Genomic DNA, 21,460 nt, shown 5'->3' with positions numbered 1-21,460 from the left:
GTCCAATTTCAATATCAGTTTGAATGTCTCTTACAATATGTCACCAACCAGATTATAGACAAAACGGATTTATGACAAAAAAGGCCATGTATAAGCTTCTAGGTGGATTCATGACAAAAAATGCCATGTATAAGCTTCTAGGTGCATTTTGGGGTCAAAGTTGTAAAGTTAAAGTAAAAGAGCTGCATGTATATACGTGATATATAAATGCTTGTTCAAAGAAATTGTCCAAAAATGGCAATTTGGCGGCCATTTTGTTTATGCTAATTAGAAGGTCAAAAACTCAAAATTCGGGTTGGGAACCGGGTTACTCGAATTCGGCATACCCTAATTGTGTTAAAAAGTGAGGTTCCCAACTTTTCCAAAAAATGCACCTAACATTCACATTTCTCAGAAATCCGTCTCGTCTATTTGTATTTTGAGACGCTTTGTCACTACACTCTTTCATTCCATTCTTTATCCCCCATCCTTATTTGTGTCATTAAAATGTCCCTTGGTCCTTAAAAAAAACCCCGTGTTTGTGCCTCCACACTGTACAAAGCATGTTTTGAAACTTTGACCCCGCAATGTAGGCACGCTGCCAGACGAAACTCTGCAATGATAAACCTTGGAAAGTACTGAATTTGTTTTTTTCAATGACATAGCAGCAGTACGTGGGTATTTCATTCAAATTTAGATGGAAGAAATACATCTTGACTCACTCACGGTAGTGACCCATCCAAGTTATTCCAAAACTGCAATGCAATGGAGAAGAAACCCACAACATTATGACACACACACTAATCAACAAAAGTTTTGAGTTTTGTGTTCCTGTTGCATGTTCCAATATGTTAATATTCGGGTTGAAAAGGATCGTTGATATACATACAACACAAACAAGCATGATGTTATGAGATGAAAATTTTAAGTTATGATACAAAAGTTAGGCTATTCACTCACGTGACCTTGGGCGAGGTCACGTCTTTTCGAAGCTGTCCATGCGCTCACGCTTTCGAAGTTAAGTAATTTTTCACAATTGTGTTTTTGTCGAAACTGTATCTATCGTTCGGTGTGTGTACCTATAGTGTGTCTTTAGTAAGATTCTCGGTGTTAATTTTTCATACATGTATATAAAATCGTCGGTTAATTCGTGTCGCGTATTTTGAGGCCAAGTAGGCTACCGTGTCCGACCTTGAGGCTTTGTTTTTCTCTCAGCGGTCCGTCGATTGTGCTGCAATTACTTTCGTTCTCTGTTTGTGTCTGATAGCCTGGTGGTGGTGTAGCGGCTAGGGTGCCAGCTTAGGATCCGAGGATCCTGGGTTAGAATCCCGGTCGATCGCTGAATTAACGCCAGGGGGGTTGACTCAGCCTGTCTTCCTTCCGAGGTCGGCTAATTGAGTACCAGTTCACTGGTAATTCACTGCTTGTTGTAAAAAGGCAACAAACAGGGTTGGCGGCAGGAAGGGCATCAGGCCGTAAAACATTGCTTCAAAAAGGGGACAAACAAAAACAACAACAACCACAGTGCCCGAAAAAGGCCAACCCCCACTTTGCGGGGAAAAATGGCCTCTAAAGATGTTTTTTCTTTCTTTCTGTTTTTGTCCCAGTCTTTCACCCCATACTTCCTTGTTTAAAATCTCAACTAAAAAAAAAAAAAAAAAAAATTTTTTTTTCCTTCTCTGTTCTTATTCGTTGTTCTTATTCGTTTATTCATTGTTCTAATTTGTTCGTTCGTTCTTCAATCACGTGTTTCACCCACATTTCCATTTTCCATTTCCCCAGATAGTTATCACTGCTCAATTTAAAAATGTTTAAACTTTCCCCTGAAGTACTGTATTCTGTCGTATATTATAACACCTTTTTCTTCTTCTTCTATAAAAGTATGCTTTCGACTTGCTCACCAAATCTATTCATTCCAAAAAAAAATTCCATCTCTTACAGTTCCTCTTTTCTACATTCCCGAAACTCTCCTGCACTCCACCCCCCCCCCCCCCCCCCCTCCAGCGTCCTCAAACGTATTTTTGACTCGAAGGTCACAAGAAACTCATTTTGCAATAAATGTTCGTTTCCCATTAATCGTACACTTTCTAAAACCAATCTCACCCCTCCCCTCCAAATCTTCCCCATCACCCCTTCCCTCCAAAACTTCCCCATCACCCCTCCCCTCCAAAACTTCCCCATCACCCCTCCCCTCCAAATCTACCCCCTTGCCCCTCCCCTCCAAATCTTTCCCATCACCCATCTCTTTCAAATCTTCCCCCTTGCCCCTCCCCTCCAAATCTTCCCCATCACCCAACCCTTTCAAATCTTCCCCCTTGCCCCTTCCCTCCAAATATTCCCCATCACCCCTTCCCTCCAAAACTTCCCCATCACCACTCCCCTCCAAAACTTCCCCATCACCCCTCCCCTCCAAATCTTCCCCATCACCCATCTCTTTCAAATCTTCCCCCTTGCCCCTCCCCTCCAAATCTTCCCCATCACCCATCTCTTTTAAATCTCCCCCCTTGCCCCTTCCCTCCTAAACTCCCCCCACACCCCTCCCCTCCGAGACTCTCCCTCGCTCCTCCCCTCCTAGACTCCCCTCTCACCCCTCCTCCTCGAAGCGTCCTCCCCGCTTCTTCCCCCTTCCAACTTTCACCTTCATCTCCCCCAACCTTCTGCCTCGCTCTTCCCCCTCCTCAAATAACACCTCACTGTGCCTCACCCAATCACCATCAAACCTTTTGTCCACCCCATTCTTCCCTTTCTCCAAGCTATTCTGAAATCTCTGACACACCTTCAACAGCTCACCCTACGATGTACTCCTCTTCCACATCTTACCCTACCCCTCCCCCCCCCCATGTTCTGTATCCGATGTTCCCCCTTCCTCTTCATTAAAGGTATGGACCTCAAACATCTGGGGCCTTCGCTCAAACTTGACTGATCTCTCCATACAGGTTGCTTCTGACAATCCAGACGTGATCTGCTTAACAGAAACTTTCCTCCTTCATGATGTCTCTGATTCCTTGGTATCTCTCCCAGGTTACTCCCTCCTCCGGTATGATAGACCTGAGCCTCGTCCTGGAGGTGGGGTTGCTATCTTTATAAAAAACTCTTTTCCTCACTCGCCCTGCACTGCCCTCTCTCCACCTCACCCCAAGTTATACCTTTGGCTACGGCTTCCCCTTCACTCCCACCTTTTGTTCATATGTGTGTTGTATCGTCCACCAAACAGTGATGACTCCATCTACATCTCGCTGTCTGATAATATGGACCAACTTCTATCTACCCATCCCAACGCTCTCTTCCTCATATGTGGTGATTTCAATTGTCACCATGCCAGTTGGCTGGGTGTGGGTACCTCTCTCACCAGCCATGGCTCCTCAGCAAAGGACTTCTGCGACTCACTGGGACTGACACAATCTGTCAATTTCCCGACCCGGATCTCAGTCAACGGAGCATCTTCTCTTCTGGACTTGGTTATGACTAACTTCCCTGAAAATGTCTGCTGCTCTTCTTCTGCTCCAATCGGCTCATCTGATCATGTGCTTGTTAAAGTGGACATCTCTCTGACCATTCTCAGAGAGCCTCCTCAGCGTCGACGAGTCTGGCATTTCACTCAGGCCAACTGGCACGGTCTTCAAGCAGTCATCAATCATCTGGACTGGTCTCCCATCTCTACCGCCTCTGACATCAACTCATCCTGGGAATTCTTCCAAAGTAAATTGCTCTCTCTCATGCACAGATTTATCCCATCTCGTCTTCAGTTGTCATACCCTTCCTCCCGCCCATGGTACACGGAATCTTGTGGTGAGGCTATTGCCCAGAAACAACTTGCTTTCGTCTCCTGGAAAGCAAATCCAATGGAAGGAAATCTCATTTCCTTTCACAAAGCCCGAAACAAGTGTGTGTCCACCCTCAGGAGAGCCAGGAAACAATATCTCTCCATTCTCAAGACCGAACTCTCTTATCTGTCTCCCTCTTCCAAATCCTGGTGGCGTCTGGTCAAATCTGTTTCTGGTGTTTGTTCCCCCTCCATCCCCTCCCTCACCTCAAACGGCTACACTGCTGACTCCACACGTGAAAAAACTGAATGCCTCAACTCTGTGTTTGCCTCTAAATATTGTGTCCGAAACCCATCCCTCTCTGTACCCACCATACCCAGTCGTACCCAGCTGCTCCTGGACTCTGTGTCCTTTCCTCCTGACAAGGTGGAAAAGTTTCTGTCATCCCTCGACTATGATTCTGCAACTGGACCTGATGGCATCAGCCCACGGGTCCTAAAATCCTGTTCTTCCGCTCTTTCACTCCCTCTCTCTGTTCTCTTCACCCTCTCTTTTGCTCAAGGTCATCTGCCATCTGCTTGGAAATCAGCCAACATCACCGCTTTGCACAAAAAAGGTAAAAAAACAGATCCTAGCAACTACAGACCAATCAGCCTTCTCCCAATTATCAGCAAAGTCATGGAATCCATCATTGCTTCGGATATGAAATCTTTCCTCTTCTCCAATGGCTTGATCTCTGATCATCAATTTAGTTTCAGACCTGGTCACTCTACTCTGGACATGTTGCTTCTGCTGTCTCAACAATGGATGGAGGTCCTCAATGCCAAACAGGAAATTATAGCTGTCTCCCTTGACATATCACGTGCATTCGATATGGTCTGGCACCCCGCTCTGCTCACCAAACTCTCCTCCTTTGGTATCCATGGAAATCTCCACGCATGGCTGGCGGACTTCCTCTCTAGTCATAGTCAATGTGTGGCCCTGAATGGGTTTCTCTCATCTCCTATTCCTGTTCAGACTGGAGTTCCCCAAGGCAGTGTTCTGGGCCCTGTGCTTTTTCTGGTCTTCATCAATGATCTCTCTGACTCTCTTGAAAATCCTCTCTGTCTCTTTGCTGATGACTCTACTCTCTGTCGCTCCATTCCTCATCCCTCAGATCGGCAGTCTGCAGCCTCCTCACTCTCTGCAGACCTGGACAAAATCACAGACTGGGCAAACAAGTGGAACATGTCTTTCAATCCTGACAAATCTCACACTCTTACGATGTCTCTCCGAAAAGACCGACTGAACCACCCTCCCATCCACTTTCTGAATAATCCTCTCCAAGAAGTTCTGTCACTCAAGCTTTTGGGTCTCACTATCTGCCATGATCTTTCCTGGGAAAACCACGTTTCAAATCTGGCCTCCAAAGCCAGTCGCCGATTGGGCATCCTCCGTCGTGCGAAGTCCTTCCTTGGCACACCTGAGCTCCTCACCACATACAAGGCTTTCATCTGCAGCTCAATGGAATACTGCTCTCCCCTCTGGGCTGGTGCTCCTGCCTCACACCTAGCTCGTCTTCACGCTGTTGAAAGCAAAGCGTTCAGAATCATTGGAATCTCCCGCGATGAAGCTAACTCCAAGGGCCTTTCACTCACTCACCGCAGGCAGGTTGGTGGTCTTTCCGTCTTCTACCGACTCCTCTCCGGCCTTGCCCCCCCAGCTCTCTCTGGGCTCTGTCCCCCAAATATTCCTACAGGTCGCACAAGATCTGCCTTCAACCCTCTTATGGTTAAACTGCCAAAATCAAGACTCTCTGCTCACATTCACTCCTTCATTCCTCTTTTCTCCTGCCTCTGGAACAAACTCCCTCACTCTCTTCAATCCCACTCCTCCCTCCAGGTCTTTAAAACAGCTGTTCACCACCATCTCTTATCTTCCCCCATCCAACACCTTGATCTTTTCTACCCCTGCTAATTTCACCCCAAATCCACTTTTTTAAAATCCCAACTTCTGTCCTGGAAGTCCTTGTAGTGGGGCGGCTTAGCCCAAATATTCAAAAGAATTGTGCATTTTGTGATACAAGCACCAAATTTGGCACAAATGTACATTAATATGTTGCGAACATTTTCAGATATTGGGCCACTTGAAATTCCGTAATTTTTTTTTTCAAATTTTTTCAAATTTCGTAATTTCAAATTTTTCGGGTGACACTGTCACAATTTCGGTCTTCGAGGCCGGCCGATAGGCAAAGTGTGACCGGAAGGGACGAGGTTCTCCTGACCACGTGGCCCTCGATCTGGGAAGCGAGAGGCGTTCCATTAGTGTACGCGCCCCTCACGCCCGACTTTTGGGCGGCCCCGGCAGGCCGTTTGTTTTGACGTTCCGTGACAGGCCCCGCACCCCCACCTCCGGGCCGACCGGAAGCTTGTGCTGAGTACATCATACCTGAACATCTCAGTGAGGCAGAACACAGCAGTGCACACCAGGGTGACCCCTTCAGTGCATAAACCAATTAACCTGTCCACTGCAGGGCATATAGAAATGAAGTTATTTTCTGCATATAATAATAATATAAGTTCAGTTCTATATAACAATTTCTGTTATCACCACTACCACTACAACTACCACTACTACAAGCTTTGTCTGGAATTTTGTGGACTAACAGACAAACAGACATACAGACAAGCTGGGATCAAAACATTACCTCCTTCCACCATTGAGTGTAGAGGTAAACATCATGGAAATTATATCATGCCCTAGATTTAATTCATGCTTACCCGTGTATTTGCTTCACTGGTTCACAAGGTCTTTTGCATACATGTAATTCAGACTCTCGTCTTCATTGCTGACCACACAATGTTCGCAACATATTAATGTACATTTGTGCCAAATTTGGTGCTTGTATCACAAAATGCACAATTCTTTTGAATAATTGGGCTAAGCCGCCCCACTATATCGGCCGGCCTCGAAGACCGAAATTGTGACGGTGTCACCCGAAAAATTTGAAATTACGAAATTTGAAAAAATTTGAAAAAAAAAATTACGGAATTTCAAGTGGCCCAATATCTGAAAATGTTCGCAACATATTAATGTACATTTGTGCCAAATTTGGTGCTTGTATCACAAAATGCACAACAGGTTTGCTATGCTGCTACACTATTGGTGTCCTTGTGTTTTATACTTCTCGCACCCCCCCACCCCCTTCCCATGCCTCCTCCCCCCAAGCCCTCTCCCTCCCACACATCTCCCGATGTCCCTGCTCTCAAATGTTGTGTTTGTGTGCTTCCCCTTCTCTCCCCATCTTGTCTTCCGCTCCCTCCTTTTATGTATTTTGTTTGTCTGTTTGATTTGTTTCTGAAATAAATGTTAGCTCTTTCACGACCCTCGATTGTGTATACAAAAACAAACAAAAAACAACCAAAAAAAACACCAAGGCTGTCTGAAAGGCCTGTGCGCATTGGCAATGATGCCAGTCTACAAATGATTACAGAGAAGTTGACCTTTGCAGATTACAGACAAGTTGGCCCACCATTGACCCCAAATACAAGCCCGTACCCATCTTGCCATTGATGGAATCCGACAACCCAACTCTCGCTATGGGAATGTTGCGCCATTCTTTCACCAAGGACATTTCCAGTTGATCAAGACCATGGGCAGACTTAACAACCATAAACATGCTTCCTGAGGACGTCCCAAACACATTAAAACGGGTATAAGTCCAGACATCGTGCGGACCAGTTCAAATGTGTGATTTGTGGTCCATTGACAGTAGAGGCAAGGGGTGGATGGGAATTCTCAGCCATAACAATTAAGTTATGACCTTGCTGTTGGGCACCAGAGGGTCAACTAGAAGGGCAATTATATTGTTGCGGTTTTACGAAACTGCTCAGAGGCAATGGCAACCACCATACAGGTCCCATAGTGTAGTTATTTCTGTAGTGTAAGCTTAGAATAGCTACTTCCATGTTTTCACCCCTGGATGGAGGTTATGTTTTCACCCTGGATGGAGGTTATGTTTTCACCCTGGATGGAGGTTATGTTTTCACCCCTGGATGGAGGTTATGTTTTCACCCTGGATGGAGGTTATGTTTTCACCCCTGGATGGAGGTTATGTTTTCACCCTGGATGGAGGTTATGTTTTCACCCTGGATGGAGGTTATGTTTTTTTTTTTGTATTTTTTTTTTTGTATACTGAATCGAGGCTCGTGGAAGAGCTAACATTTATTTCACAAACAAATCAACCAGACAAACAAAATATACAAAAAGAGGGAGCGGAAGACAAGATGGGGAGAGAAGGGGAAGCACACAACCACAACATTTGAGAGCAGGGAGAAGTGTGGGAGGGAGAGGGCTTGGGGGAGGAGGCGTGGGAAGGGGGAGGGGGGGGGGAGAGGTATAAAACACAAGGGGACCGAAATTAGCGGGGGTAGAAAAGATCAAGGTTTTGGATGGGGGAGGATAAGAGATGGTGGTGAACAGCTGTTTTAAAGACCTGGAGGGTGGAGTGGGATTGAAGAGAGTGAGGGAGTTTGTTCCAGAGGCGGGAGAAAAGAGGAATGAAGGAGTGAAGGTGAGCAGAAAGTCTTGATTTTGGCAGTTTAACCATAAGAGGGTTGCAGGCAGATCTTGTGCGACCTGCAGGAATATTTGGGGGACAGAGCCCAGAGAGAGCTGGGGGGGGGGCAAGGCCAGAGAGGAGTCAGAAGAAGACGGAAAGACCACCAACCTGCCTGCGGTGAGTGAGTGAAAGGCCCTTGGAGTTAGCTTCATCGCGGGAGATTCCAATGATTCTGAACGCTTTGGTTTCAACAGCGTGAAGACGAGCTAGGTGTGAGGCAGGAGCACCAGACCAGAGGGGAGAGCAGTATTCCATAGAGCTGCGGATGAAAGCCTTGTATGTGGTGAGGAGCTCAGGTGTGCCAAGGAAGGACTTCGCACGAGGGAGGATGCCCAGTCGGCGACTGGCTTTGGAGGCCAGATTTGAAATGTGGTTTTCCCAGGAAAGATCATGGCAGATAGTGAGACCCAAAAGCTTGAGTGACAGAACTTCTTGGAGAGGATTATTCAGAAAGTGGATGGGAGGGTTGTCCAGTCGGTCTTTTCGGAGAGACATCGTAAGAGTGTGAGATTTATCAGGATTGAAAGACATGTTCCATTTGTTTGCCCAGTTTGTGATTTTGTCCAGGTCTGCAGAGAGTGAGGAGGCTGCAGACTGCCGATCTGAGGGATGAGGAATGGAGCGACAGAGAGTAGAGTCGTCAGCAAAGAGATAGAGAGGATTTTCAAGAGAGTCAGAGAGATCATTGATGAAGACCAGAAAAAGCACAGGGCCCAGAACACTACCTTGGGGAACTCCAGCCTGAACAGGAAGAGGAGATGAGAGAAACCCATTCAGGGCCACACGTTGACTACGACCAGAGAGGAAGTCCACCAGCCATGCGTGGAGATTTCCATGGATACCAAAGGAGGAGAGTTTGGTGAGCAGAGCAGGGTGCCAGACCGTATCGAAGGCACGTGAAATGTCAAGGGAGACAGCTCTAATTTCCTGTTTGGTGTTGAGGACCTCCATCCATTGTTGAGAAAGCAGAAGCAGCATGTCCAGAGTAGAGTGACCAGGTCTGAAACCAAATTGATGATAAGGATTTTCATCCTGGATGGAGGTTATGTTTTCACCCTGGATGGAGGTTATGTTTTCACCCTGGATGTAGGTTATGTTTTCACCCCTGGATGGAGGTTATGTTTTCACCCCTGGATGGAGGTTATGTTTTCACCCCTGGATGGAGGTTATGTTTTCACCCCTGGATGGAGGTTGTTTTCACCCCTGGATGGAGGTTATGTTTTCACCCCTGGATGGAGGTTATGTTTTCAACCCTGGATGGAGGTTATGTTTTCAACCCTGGATGGAGGTTATGTTTTCAACCCTGGATGGAGGTTATGTTTTCACCCCTGGATGGAGGTTATGTTTTCACCCCTGGATGGAGGTTATGTTTTCACCCCTGGATGTAGGTTATGTTTTCACCCCTGGATGGAGGTTATGTTTTCACCCCTGGATGGAGGTTATGTTTTCACCCCTGGATGGAGGTTATGTTTTCACCCCTGGATGGAGGTTTTGTTTTCACCCTGGATGGAGGTTATGTTTTCACCCTGGATGTAGGTTATGTTTTCACCCCTGGATGGAGGTTATGTTTTCACCCCTGGATGGAGGTTATGTTTTCACCCCTGGATGGAGGTTATGTTTTCACCCCTGGATGGAGGTTATGTTTTCACCCCTGGATGGAGGTTATGTTTTCACCCTGGATGGAGGTTATGTTTTCAACCCTGGATGGAGGTTATGTTTTCAATCCTGGATGGAGGTTATGTTTTCAACCCTGGATGGAGGTTATGTTTTCACTCCTGGATGGAGGTTATGTTTTCACCCCTGGATGGAGGTTATGTTTTCAACCCTGGATGGAGGTTATGTTTTCACCCCTGGATGGAGGTTATGTTTTCACCCCTGGATGGAGGTTATGTTTTCACCCCTGGATGGAGGTTATGTTTTCAACCCTGGATGGAGGTTATGTTTTCAACCCTGGATGGAGGTTATGTTTTCACCCCTGTCTGTTTGTCTGTCCGTTTGTGAACAAAATATCTCAAAAAGTTGTCGACGGATTCGGACGAAATTTGGCAGAGAAGTAGCATATGTGAAAAGGACTACATTATTAGATTTTGGTGAAGATCCGGATTCGGATCCAGCTACTGGAAATTTTAAAGTGATTGTCCACCATTGGGAGATAGGGTCAAAAACAATACATAGCAGGATATCTCAAAAAGTTGCAGACGTATTTGGACGAAACTTGGTGGACCGCTTGTGTGTGTGACAAGGACCAACACATTCGATTTTGGTGAAGATCTGAATATGGATTCGGATATGAGAATTATTTAATATTTTAAGTGATTCTTCACCATTGAGTGATATGGCCAACCAGGCGAAGGTGTGCTATCTACTGAGTGCCGTTCTAGTTAATACAGATTTTTTTTTGTTGCACTTTTTTTTCCTGCACACGTTAAATTCCATTGCATCAAGTCATTATACACCTTGTTCAATGCTCCCCATTCCAAAAAGCCTCACGACCACTCACCACAACCTCACCTCGACTACCCACGTACCTCATTGTTACCTGCTTCATCACAGTCTGACATCCTTCGCAAACCTCCATCACCTTGCCCATTACAGGCGCCGCCGGCCTGGGAGCGTTATAAATGTGAGTGGCAGCAGGAGCTCGACAAACACCTCAGAATAATCAGATGTTTGCTCGCCTGTGACGTCCTGTGGATAATGGGTCGCTCTGTCCATTTCCACAAGCCTTTGCAGGCTCTCATAGTTCGCCCCACGCCTGTAAAGTGCTACGAGTCAAGCCAAATGTTAAGTGCGGAGATGTCTTCCCTGTGCCGCAGTTTCCTGACCGACTGAGAAAAGCTGTTGCAAAAGCTGGTGTGGGCGGGGCCAAAACGACGGTGTGCCAATGGACAGTCGTATTTTCACCAAGAGCTCGTTTTGATCCGGCTTTAGGCCCCGCCCTCGCTATCTATATTATAATAGCCGTAGATGATTCTGTCTGTCTGTCTGTCTGTCTATCTGTTGGGCGTCTGTCCGGGGTGTGGTTTACTCGGTTTGCAGAGTAGCTCCACCCATAGCTCCACCCATTCTGGGAGTGCCTTCATATAATTATAAACAAATATCCACCATTTTATCAACTCGCATAGCTTTGAGGCCTGTTTTGTAGGCCCGTGGTGTCTTGCTCTCTCTCCCAGTTTTATTTCAAATCAAATTCGATATATCATTTCATTTTTCACAGTCACTAACATAGTTTTAGACTCGGTTGAAAAAAAACGGGAAGAAAATCCGATGAAAGTTTCCGTTTATATTATAGAACGAAATGATTTCTCAAAGGCCTGTAAGTTACAGGCCTTTGGGAAATCATTTCGTTCTATAATATAAACGGAAACTTTCATCGGATTTTCTTCCCGTTTGTTTTCAACCGAGTCTAAAACTATGTTAGCGACTTTATGTGTAACATAAAGCTCATTCATTGAGTCTCCCTCACGGCTTTATCTCGACTCTAATTCACCATCACAGTCGCTGGGATCATTCAAGTCTCAGTTTCAGCTAAAGTTGAGAAAATCGGCGACATGTATTCCAACAGCCGTTTTGAATGTGTCGACTGTTACGTCGGCACGGGGAAGGAGAGAGGGGAAGGAGAGAGGAGAGAACGTTCCCAGGACTTCATTATTTAAATTATCACTTAGTAAAAATACAGCGACTGAATTCTGAAGTTCGGGATCCAATCGAAGTTTTCCATATCCCTGGGGTGTACATGCAGAGTTTGATTTAAGCGAGTCAACTCTTTTCCAACCATGGAATTAAACAATACAGTACTTCAAAAATTTACATAATAATGTAAACTAACTATGGAATACAATATTTATTAATAACGTTTGGTTTTAATCTATTTTTACTTTGTAAAGCGAAAAGTTATCGATACATTAAAGTTTAAAAATGAAGAAGAGTCATGGGCTCCATAGGCCGACGATCGGCTTCTGTATGCTCTATCTGTTTGTCTGGATGATTGGATGTGCATTTTAAGACTCAATCAACACGTCTTCGAAGTTCGATCATGAATTACTTTCAGAACAACTCGAGCAAAGGAAACGAGGTAATGCCTGTTTCGTTCGGAGCGATTATACACCACCCAAAGAAAATGCGTTTCACAGCTGCAGGAACTACAATCGTGAAATCTTTATTTATTTATTTTTAAATCGTGAAATCTTTAATTTAATTTAATTGAAAAAAAATTGTTTTCACATGAGTTGAGTTTCCGTGTGTGTGTGTCACCCACTCCAGTGTGTGTGTGTGTGTGTCCCACTACCGTGTGTGTGAGAGTGAGGAGCGATTGGAGAGGAGAGTGAGGAGCGATTGGAGAGGAGAGTGAGGAGCGATTGGAGGGGAGTGTGAGGGATTGGAGGGGAGTGTGAGGGATTGGAGAGGAGTGTGAGGGATTGGAGAGGCGTGTGAGGGATTGGAGAGGAGTGTGAGGAAGTATTGGAGAGGAGTGTGAGGAAGTATTGGAGAGGAGTGTGAGGAAGTATTGGAGAGGAGTGTGAGGAGGTGTTGGAGGGGAGTGTGAGGAGGAGTGGGATTGGAGAGGGGTGAGGGTGGAGAGAGGAGAGTGTCAGGTGGAGAGGAGTGAGGGGTCACATATTATGTGAAATATATAAATTGTGTTAATTACACCATTTCTGGATCTGATGAATTGCCAGTAACCATTTTGTAAAATTTAATGTGCAGCATCTAAATCAAGATGTCCAAATGTCACACACGTTCATGCCCGTGGGATTCCCACGGGTGACCCCACGAGACTGCAGCAAGAAAAAGAACGAGACGGGAGAACGAGACCCTCGACGAACGTAATCACAGACTCGCACAGGATGCTGCTGCAACGACGATGAGGAGGGTTGGAGAGGAGCGAGGGGTTGGAGAGGAGTTCGGGGTTGGAGAGTGAGGAGCTAGGGGTTGGAGAGTGAGGAGTTAGGGGTTGGGAGTGAGGAGCTAGGGGTTGGAGAGTCAGGGGCTAGGCGTTGGAGAGGAGCGAGAAATTGGAGACGAGTGAGGGGTTGGAGAGTGAGGAGCGAGGGGTTGGAGAGCGAGGAGTTGGAGAGGGAGGAGCTAGGGGTTGGACAGTGAGGGGCTTGGGGTTGGAGAGCGAGAAATTGGAGAGGAGCAAGGGGTTGGAGAGTGAGGCGCGAGGAGTTAGAGAGTGAGGAGCGAGGGGTTGGAGAGTGAGGAGCGAGGGGTTGGAGAGCGAGGGAAGAGGGGTTGGAGAGCAAGGAGCGAGGGGTTGGAGAGCGAGGAGCAAGGGGTTGGAGAGCGAGAAGCGAGGGGTTGGAGAGCGAGGATCGAGGGGTTGGAGAACGAGGAGCTAGGGGTTGGAGAGCAAGGAGCTAGGGGTTGGAGAGCGAGGAGCTAGGGGTTGGAGAGCGAGGAGCTAGGTGTTGGAGAGTGAGGAGCGAGGGGTTGGAGAGTAAGGAGCGAGGGGTTGGAGAGTGAGGAGGAAGGAGTTGGAGAGTGAGGGCCGATTGGAGCGGAGAGTGAGGACCGATTGGAGCGGAGAGTGAGGGCCGATTGGAGCGGAGAGTGAGGGCTGATTGGAGCGGAGAGTGAGGACCGATTGGAGCGGAGAGTGAGGAGCGATTGGAGAGGAGAGTGAGGAGCGATTGGAGAGGAGAGTGAGGAGCGATTGGAGAGGAGAGTGGGGAGCGATTGGAGAGGAGAGTGAGGAGCGATTGGAGGGGAGTGTGAGGGATTGGAGAGGAGTGTGAGGGATTGGAGAGGAGTGTGAGGGATTGGAGAGGAGTGTGAGGGATTGGAGAGGAGTGTGAGAGATTGGAGAGGAGTGTGAGGAAGTATTGGAGAGGAGTGTGAGGAAGTATTGGAGGGGAGTGTGAGGAGGTATTGGAGGGGAGTGTGAGGAGGTATTGGAGGGGAGTGTGAGGAGGTATTGGAGGGGAGTGTGAGGAGGTATTGGAGGGGAGTGTGAGGAGGAGTGGGATTGCAGAGGCGTGAGGGTGGAGAGAGGAGAGTGTCAGGTGGAGAGGAGTGAGGGGCACATATTATGTGAAATATATAAATTGTGTTCATTACACCATTTCTGGATCTGATGAATTGCCAGTAACCATTTTGTAAAATTTAATGTGCAGCATCTAAATCAAGATGTCCAAATGTCACACACATCCATGCCCGTGGGATTCCCACGGGTGACCCCACTAGTCTATATTATAATAGCCGTAGATGATTCTGTCTGTCTGTCTGTCTGTTGGGCGTCTGTCCGGGGTGTGGCTTACTCGGTTTTCAGAGTAGCTCCACCCATAGCTCCACCCATTCTGGGAGTGGCTTCATATAATTATAAACAAATATCCACCATTTTATTAACTCGCATAGCTTTGAGGCCTGTTTTGTAGGCCCGTGGTGTCTTGCTCTCTCCCAGTTTTATTTCAAATCAAATTCGATATATCATTTCATTTTTCACAGTCGCTAACATAGTTTTAGACTCGGTTGAAAAAAAACGGGAAGAAAATCCAATGAAAGTTGCCGTTTATAGAACGAAATGAATTCTCAAACGCCTGTAACTTCAAGGCCATTGAGTCTCTCTCACGCCTTTATCTCCAATCTAACTCACCATATGATTTCATTTTTATCGATGGTTTTAGACTCGGTGTCAGCAATAATTGAGAACATTCCACACACGCGGGAAAATGCAGATATATTTTTAAAAATCGCGCCATGATGTATCATCCACCGCCCAACATGACACCGACGGCAACGTGTCGATATATATTAAAAATTCGCTTTTGCTTTTCCGTTAAGATATATTACTTTTTCGTTTGATGACAGTCGTCACAAAAACGTCAACAATGATGCCGACATATATTTCTTCGTTTTTATTTCATTCAACATTATTAGCCGGAAGTAAAATATGTTTCAGGAAATTACCGAGAGATATTGCTTCGTTTTTTTTATTAGTTATGTGCGCATTCACTTTAAATAGGTTTATTTGAAATCTTTAATTTTCCACAATATCATTTACTTGCCATTTATCATTTGATGATTACGAGACAAATTCCTCTTGAGGATCGTGACAATTCATGCGCTGCGTGGAAACTTCTATTTCCAAAATGAATGAGACGCTCGATGAAGAACGCAGACTTGAACAGGATGCAGCAAGAAAACGAATGAGACGGGCGAACGAGTCCATCGACGAACGTCAATGCAAACTTGCGGGGTCACCCGTGGGAATCCCACGGGCATGGATGTGTGTGACATTTCGACATATTGAGTTAGATGCTGCACATTCATTTTTACAAAATGGTTACTGGCAAGTCATCAGATCCAGAAACGGTGTAAAAAAAAAAACCCCACCTTTAGAGGCCATTTTTCCCCGCAAGCGGGGGTTGGCCTTTTTCAGGGAACTGTGGTTGTTGTTGTTTTTCGGTCCCCTTTTTGAAGCAATGTTTTACGGCAGGATGCCCTTCCTGACGCCAACCCTTTTTGCCGCCTTTAACGACAAACAGGGAATTACCAGTGAACTGGTACTCAATTAGCCGACCTCGGAAGGTATGAATAGGCTGAGTCAACCCCCCCTGGCGTTAATTCAGCGATTGACCGGGATTCGAACCCAGGATCTCTAGGATCCTAAGCCGGCACCCTAGCCGCTAGCCCAACACCAGGGACTAGATCCAGAAATGGTGTAATGAACACAATTTATTTACGCGCAAGCACGAAAGCAAGACGGGCCGATTTCCGATTCCGATGGGCCGACGGGCGAGACGGGCCGATTTGGAGCAAGAAAAAGAACGAGACGGGAGAAAAACGAGAGAAACGAGACGGGGAAAGCCGATTGGACAGGCGAGTGAGGAGCGATTGGAGAGGAGAGTGAGGAGTGATTGGAGGGGAGTGAGGCGTGATTGGAGAGGAGTGTGAGGCACGATTGGAGAGGAGTGTGTGGCACGATTGGAGAGGAGTGATTGGAGGGGAGTGTGAGGCGCGATTGGAGAGGAGTGTGAGGCGCGATTGGAGAGGAGTGTGAGGCGCGATTGGAGAGGAGTGTGAGGCGCGATTGGAGAGGAGTGTGAGGGATTGGAGAGGTGAGGGATTGGAAAGGAGAGGAATGTGAGGGATTGGAGAGGAGAGGAGTGCTAGGTGGAGAGAGTAGAGTGTCAGGTGGAGACAGGAGAGTGTCAGGTGGAGAGGAGTGAGGGGTCACATATTATGTGAAATAAATAAATTGTGTTCATCACACCATTTCTGGATCTGATGACTTGTCAGTAACCATTTTGTAAAAATGAATGTGCAGCATCTAACTCAATATGTCGAAATGTCACACACATCCATGCCCGTGGGATTCCCACGGGTGACCCCGCTAGTCCAGGTATAATAGACCAGCAGGGCAGGACGTCATAATGGAGGCCTTGGGCCTGGAGAGTTAAAAATTGGAAACGGTCCATTCCAGGGCAAGGCAAATATGTGTGTAAAGCATGGCGATGCTATGTGCAACGATGTATATGTAGTACTGCGCACAAACAGACAGACAGACAAACCAACCAACCAACATATTTGCCGGAATCTTTTCTGGCAAGTAACAAACAGACGGACTCAAATGCAATACCCTCTCCTCTGGCGAGGGTAAATATTCGATTCCTGTCCATTCTTTTCAGTTAACAGGGGGTGCGAGTGTACAGAGTGTGCGCCAATCCGACAACAGATTTCTTCAGTCTCCACCACTGATCTCTATTGTTCGGACGGTGCCAGCATCACAGAGATCAGGTGCCGGTATTACAGAGATCAGGTGCCTGTATTACAGAGATCAGGTGCCGGTATGACAGAGATCAGGTGCCGGTATTACAGAGATCAGGTGCCGGTAGTACAGAGATCAGGTGCCGGTATTACAGAGATCAGGTGCCTGTATTACAGAGATCAGGTGCCGGTATTACAGAGATCAGGTGCCGGTATGACAGAGATCAGGTGCCTGTATTACAGAGATCAGGTGCCGGTATTACAGAGATCAGGTGCCGGTATGACAGAGATCAGGTGCCGGTATTACAGAGATCAGGTGCCGGTATTACAGAGATCAGGTGCCTGTATTACAGAGATCAGGTGCCCGTATTACAGAGATCAGGTGCCGGTATTACAGAGATCAGGTGCCGGTATTACAGAGATCAGGTGCCTGTATTACAGAGTTCAGGTGCCGGTATGACAGAGATCAGGTGCCTGTATTACAGAGATCAGGTGCCGGTATGACAGAGATCGGGTGCCGGTATTACAGAGATCAGGTGCCGGTATGAGACCCCATAAGATCCTTAAGACCCTTAAAGACCCAGAGGACCCCAAGTCCCTGAGGACCCAAAATACCAAAATGACCCAAAAGTCCTCAAAGACCCAAAAGACACAGATGAACCAAAAGCCGTTGAGGACCTGAAACCCAGATTACACAAAAGACCCCGAGAACCCAAAATATCCAGTAGACGCAAAATTTCCCGAAGACCCATAAATCCCCCGGGGACCCAAATTACCCAAAAGTCCCTGAGGACCCAAAATACCCCAAGGATCAAAAAGACCCAGCAGACGCAAAAATCGCCGAGGACCAAAAATACCCGAGGACCCAAAAGTCCCCGACCATCGAAAAGACCCAGATAACTCAAAAGACCCCCTCACTCGCATGAAAACAAACAGTTCCACAAGGGTGGGAACCTTTCACCACAACAGACAATGAGGTTGTGACCGGTCACTACCCAGATCAAGTTGCTGAATTGCGCGCTTTATATGCTGGAAAGGCGGACCTCGTGGAGGACAGGCCTTTCTGATTCATCCCACCGTTTGTGCTTTCTTTCCATCTCTGCACCGTCGCCATCCCTCCGTTCAACGTCACATCGAGCCCACACAAGTTTCCCTCATTGCGGATTTCTTTGAGCAATTTTCCAAAAGGAAATATTCCAATAACGTTCCTTTAATCATCTTCAAACAAGCTCAAAAGCTGTAAAAATCACAACTGAAATGAGCAAATTAATACTTTGAACGTATTCTGACCTCGTTCCTCCCCCTCCATCAAACCACCTCCGTTTACATATGATATTTGCTCCTTTTAAAGGACGACACAAATCACAGTGAAGCAATTAGACATGTATAAGTTACACTAGTTCATCAATTTCGACTCATTAAAAACACAACTGAGTGAAGGGCGCGGCTTAGAGGTTTCCACACAGGCTACGCATTGTGAGGGGCGTGGCTTAGCAGTTTCCAGGCAGTGTAGGCTGAGCGAGGGGCGTGGCTTAGCGGTTTCCAGGCAGTGTTTGCTGAACGAGGGGCGTGGCTTAGCGGTTTCCACACAGGCTACGCAGAGTGAGGGGCTTGGCTTAGCAGTTTCCAGGCAGTGTATGCTGAGCGAGGGGCGTGGCATAGCGGTTTCCAGGCAGTCTGTGCGCCCTTAACGACAACCAGGCTTTGAAACATAATGGACTGTATTTGCCATTAGCAATCAGCTTGCTATCGCTTGCCAAACCTGCCGTTCTTTATCAACAGTTTCTCTGGAGTGCTTGCTTGAGTGTTTAAAATCAGGCGGGCACTCTACAAGTTTATTCATAATGAAACACACCTGCATACCTGTGGGAGGGTCACAGAGCGTTTCCAAATGTTTAGTCTATAAATTATTGCAGATTGCGGTTTTGGTCATTGATTAAGATGGTAACTGCTGCAATTCGAAACAATAAAAAGAGCAATCAGAGAAGGCCAACCCTCACCAGGATGTATTTTTAGTAGTTTTTAAGGCTTTTGTGTAAAAACAAATATGGCGGCCAAAACACGTGACCGATGACGTCATTTTTTTTTTCTAAACTAATTTATTCCTACATTATGCTCAATAAATTTCATCTTGATAGGATGAAGTTTTGTACTTGTTGAATTATGACGCCATAATGGAGGCATGCATGACATCATCATTAACATATTTTATTCCCCATGGAGAGTTCTTCACATTGAGCCATGTCTCAATTTCTTTCTGTTCAGTGCTTTCGGAGATATAGAGGTGCAAAGTTTTTCGGTTTTTCCAAGATGGCGGCCGAAACACGTGACCGATGACATCGTCATTATTATTTTTTTCTCCACCACTTTATGCCGACATGGCGCTCAATAAATTGCATCTTGATAGGATGAAGTTTTGTACTTGTCGAATTATGACGTCATAATGGAGGCACTTATGACATCACCGCTAATATATTTTATTCCCCATGAAGAGTTCTTTACAATGAGGCATGACTCAATTTTTTCTATTCAGCGCTTTCCGAGATATAGAGGTCCAAAGTTTTTCAATTTTTCCAAGAGGGCGGCAGAACCACGTGACCTATGACGTCATAATTATCATTCAAAAATTAAATAGGTGGAGTTGCACCTATGGTGAAAATTTCCTGTCAATCGGACCAATGGTTGCAGAGAAAATCATATTTATTCTGTGCGGAAAAACAAACAAACAAACAGACAAACACACTAGAAATCGGTCAGAGACTGAGGACTTGCCAGAATAAAAAATATGGCGGCCGAACCACGTGACTGATGACATCATCGTTATTTGTTTTCTAAACTAATTTATTCCTAGATTATGCTCAAGAAATTTCATCTTTATCAGATGAAGTTTTGTACTGGTAGAATTATGACGTCATAATGGAAGCACCTATGACATCTTCATTAACATATTTTATTCCCCATAGAGAGTTCTTTACTATGAACCATGTCTCAATTTTTTCTATTCAGCACTTTCAGAGATAAACTGGTGCAATTTTTTTGGATTTTTCCAAGATGGCGGCCGAACCACGTGACCAATGACGTCATAATTTATTTATTTTTCTCCACCAGTTTATGCCGACATGGCGCTCAAGAAATTGCATCTTGATTGGATGAAGTTTTGTACTTGTCGAATTATGATGTTACAAGGGAGGCCTTTAGCCTGGAGAGTTAAAATTTGGGCACAGTCTATTCCAGGGCAAGGCAAATACGTGTGTAAAGTATGGCGATGCTATGTGCAACGTTGTAGACATAGTACTGTGCACAAACAGACAAACAGATGAAAAATCGGTCAGAGATCGAGGACTTGCCGGAATGTCCTTTTTTATCGGCCATTTTGGACAAATATGGCGGCCGAATCACGTGTCCGATGATGTCATCATTATTTGTTTTCTAAACTAATTTATTCCAAGATTATGCTCAAGAAATTTCATCTTGATCGGATGAAGTTTTGCACTTGTCAAATTATGACGTCATAATGGAGGCACCTATGACATCATCATTACCATATTTTATTCCGCATGGAGAGTTCTTTACAATGAGCCATGTCTCAATTTTTTTTCTATTCAGCACTTTCGGATATATAGAGGTGCAAGTTTTTCGGTTTTTCCAAGATGGCGACCGAACCACGTGACCGATGACATCATCAATTTTTTTTTTCTCCACCAGTTTATGCCGACATGGCGCTCAATAAATTGCATCTTGATAGGATGAAGTTTTGTACTTGTCGAATTATGACGTCATAATGGAGGCCTTGGGCCTCGAGAGTTAAAAATTGGGGGACAGTCTATTACAGGGCATGACAAATATGTGTGTAAAGTATGGCGATCGATACTATGTGCAACGATGTAGACGTAGTACTGCGCACAAACAGACAGACAGACAGACAAACCAACCAACCAACATACTTGCCGGAATCTTTTCCGGCAAGTAACAAACGGACTCAGATGCAATACCCTCTCGTCTGGCGAGAGTAATGATTACATTTACAATCCTACTTCAATTTACTTTATTAATGTACAAATTAGATGATGCTATCTACTATAAATGGATGGGTTGTGTGTGTGTGTGTGTGTGTGTGTGTGTTTATGCGTGTGCGTGTGTCGGTGTGTGTGTGTGTGTGTGTGTGTGTGTGTGTTTTTGTGTGTGTGTGCATGTGTGTGTGTGTGTGTGTGGGTGTGTGCGTGTGTGTGCATGCGTGTGTGTGCGTGCACGTATGTGTCTGTGTGTGTACGTGTGTATGTGTGTACGTGTGTGTGTGTGTGTGTGTGTGTGTGTGTGTGTGTGTGTGTGTGTGTGTGGCATGTTTTTTGTGGAATTCCAAGAGGAGCTTTCCGATGTGGAATGTTATACACCAAAATGATCGTTATTA

The sequence above is a fragment of the Myxine glutinosa genome, chromosome 1, assembly GCF_964187855.1.
Source record: "Myxine glutinosa chromosome 1, kmMyxGlut1.1, whole genome shotgun sequence".
In the NCBI taxonomy this organism is placed as follows: domain Eukaryota; kingdom Metazoa; phylum Chordata; class Myxini; order Myxiniformes; family Myxinidae; genus Myxine; species Myxine glutinosa.
The sequence above is the reverse complement of the archived record's forward strand: the minus strand, read 5'-3'. Positions refer to the sequence as shown.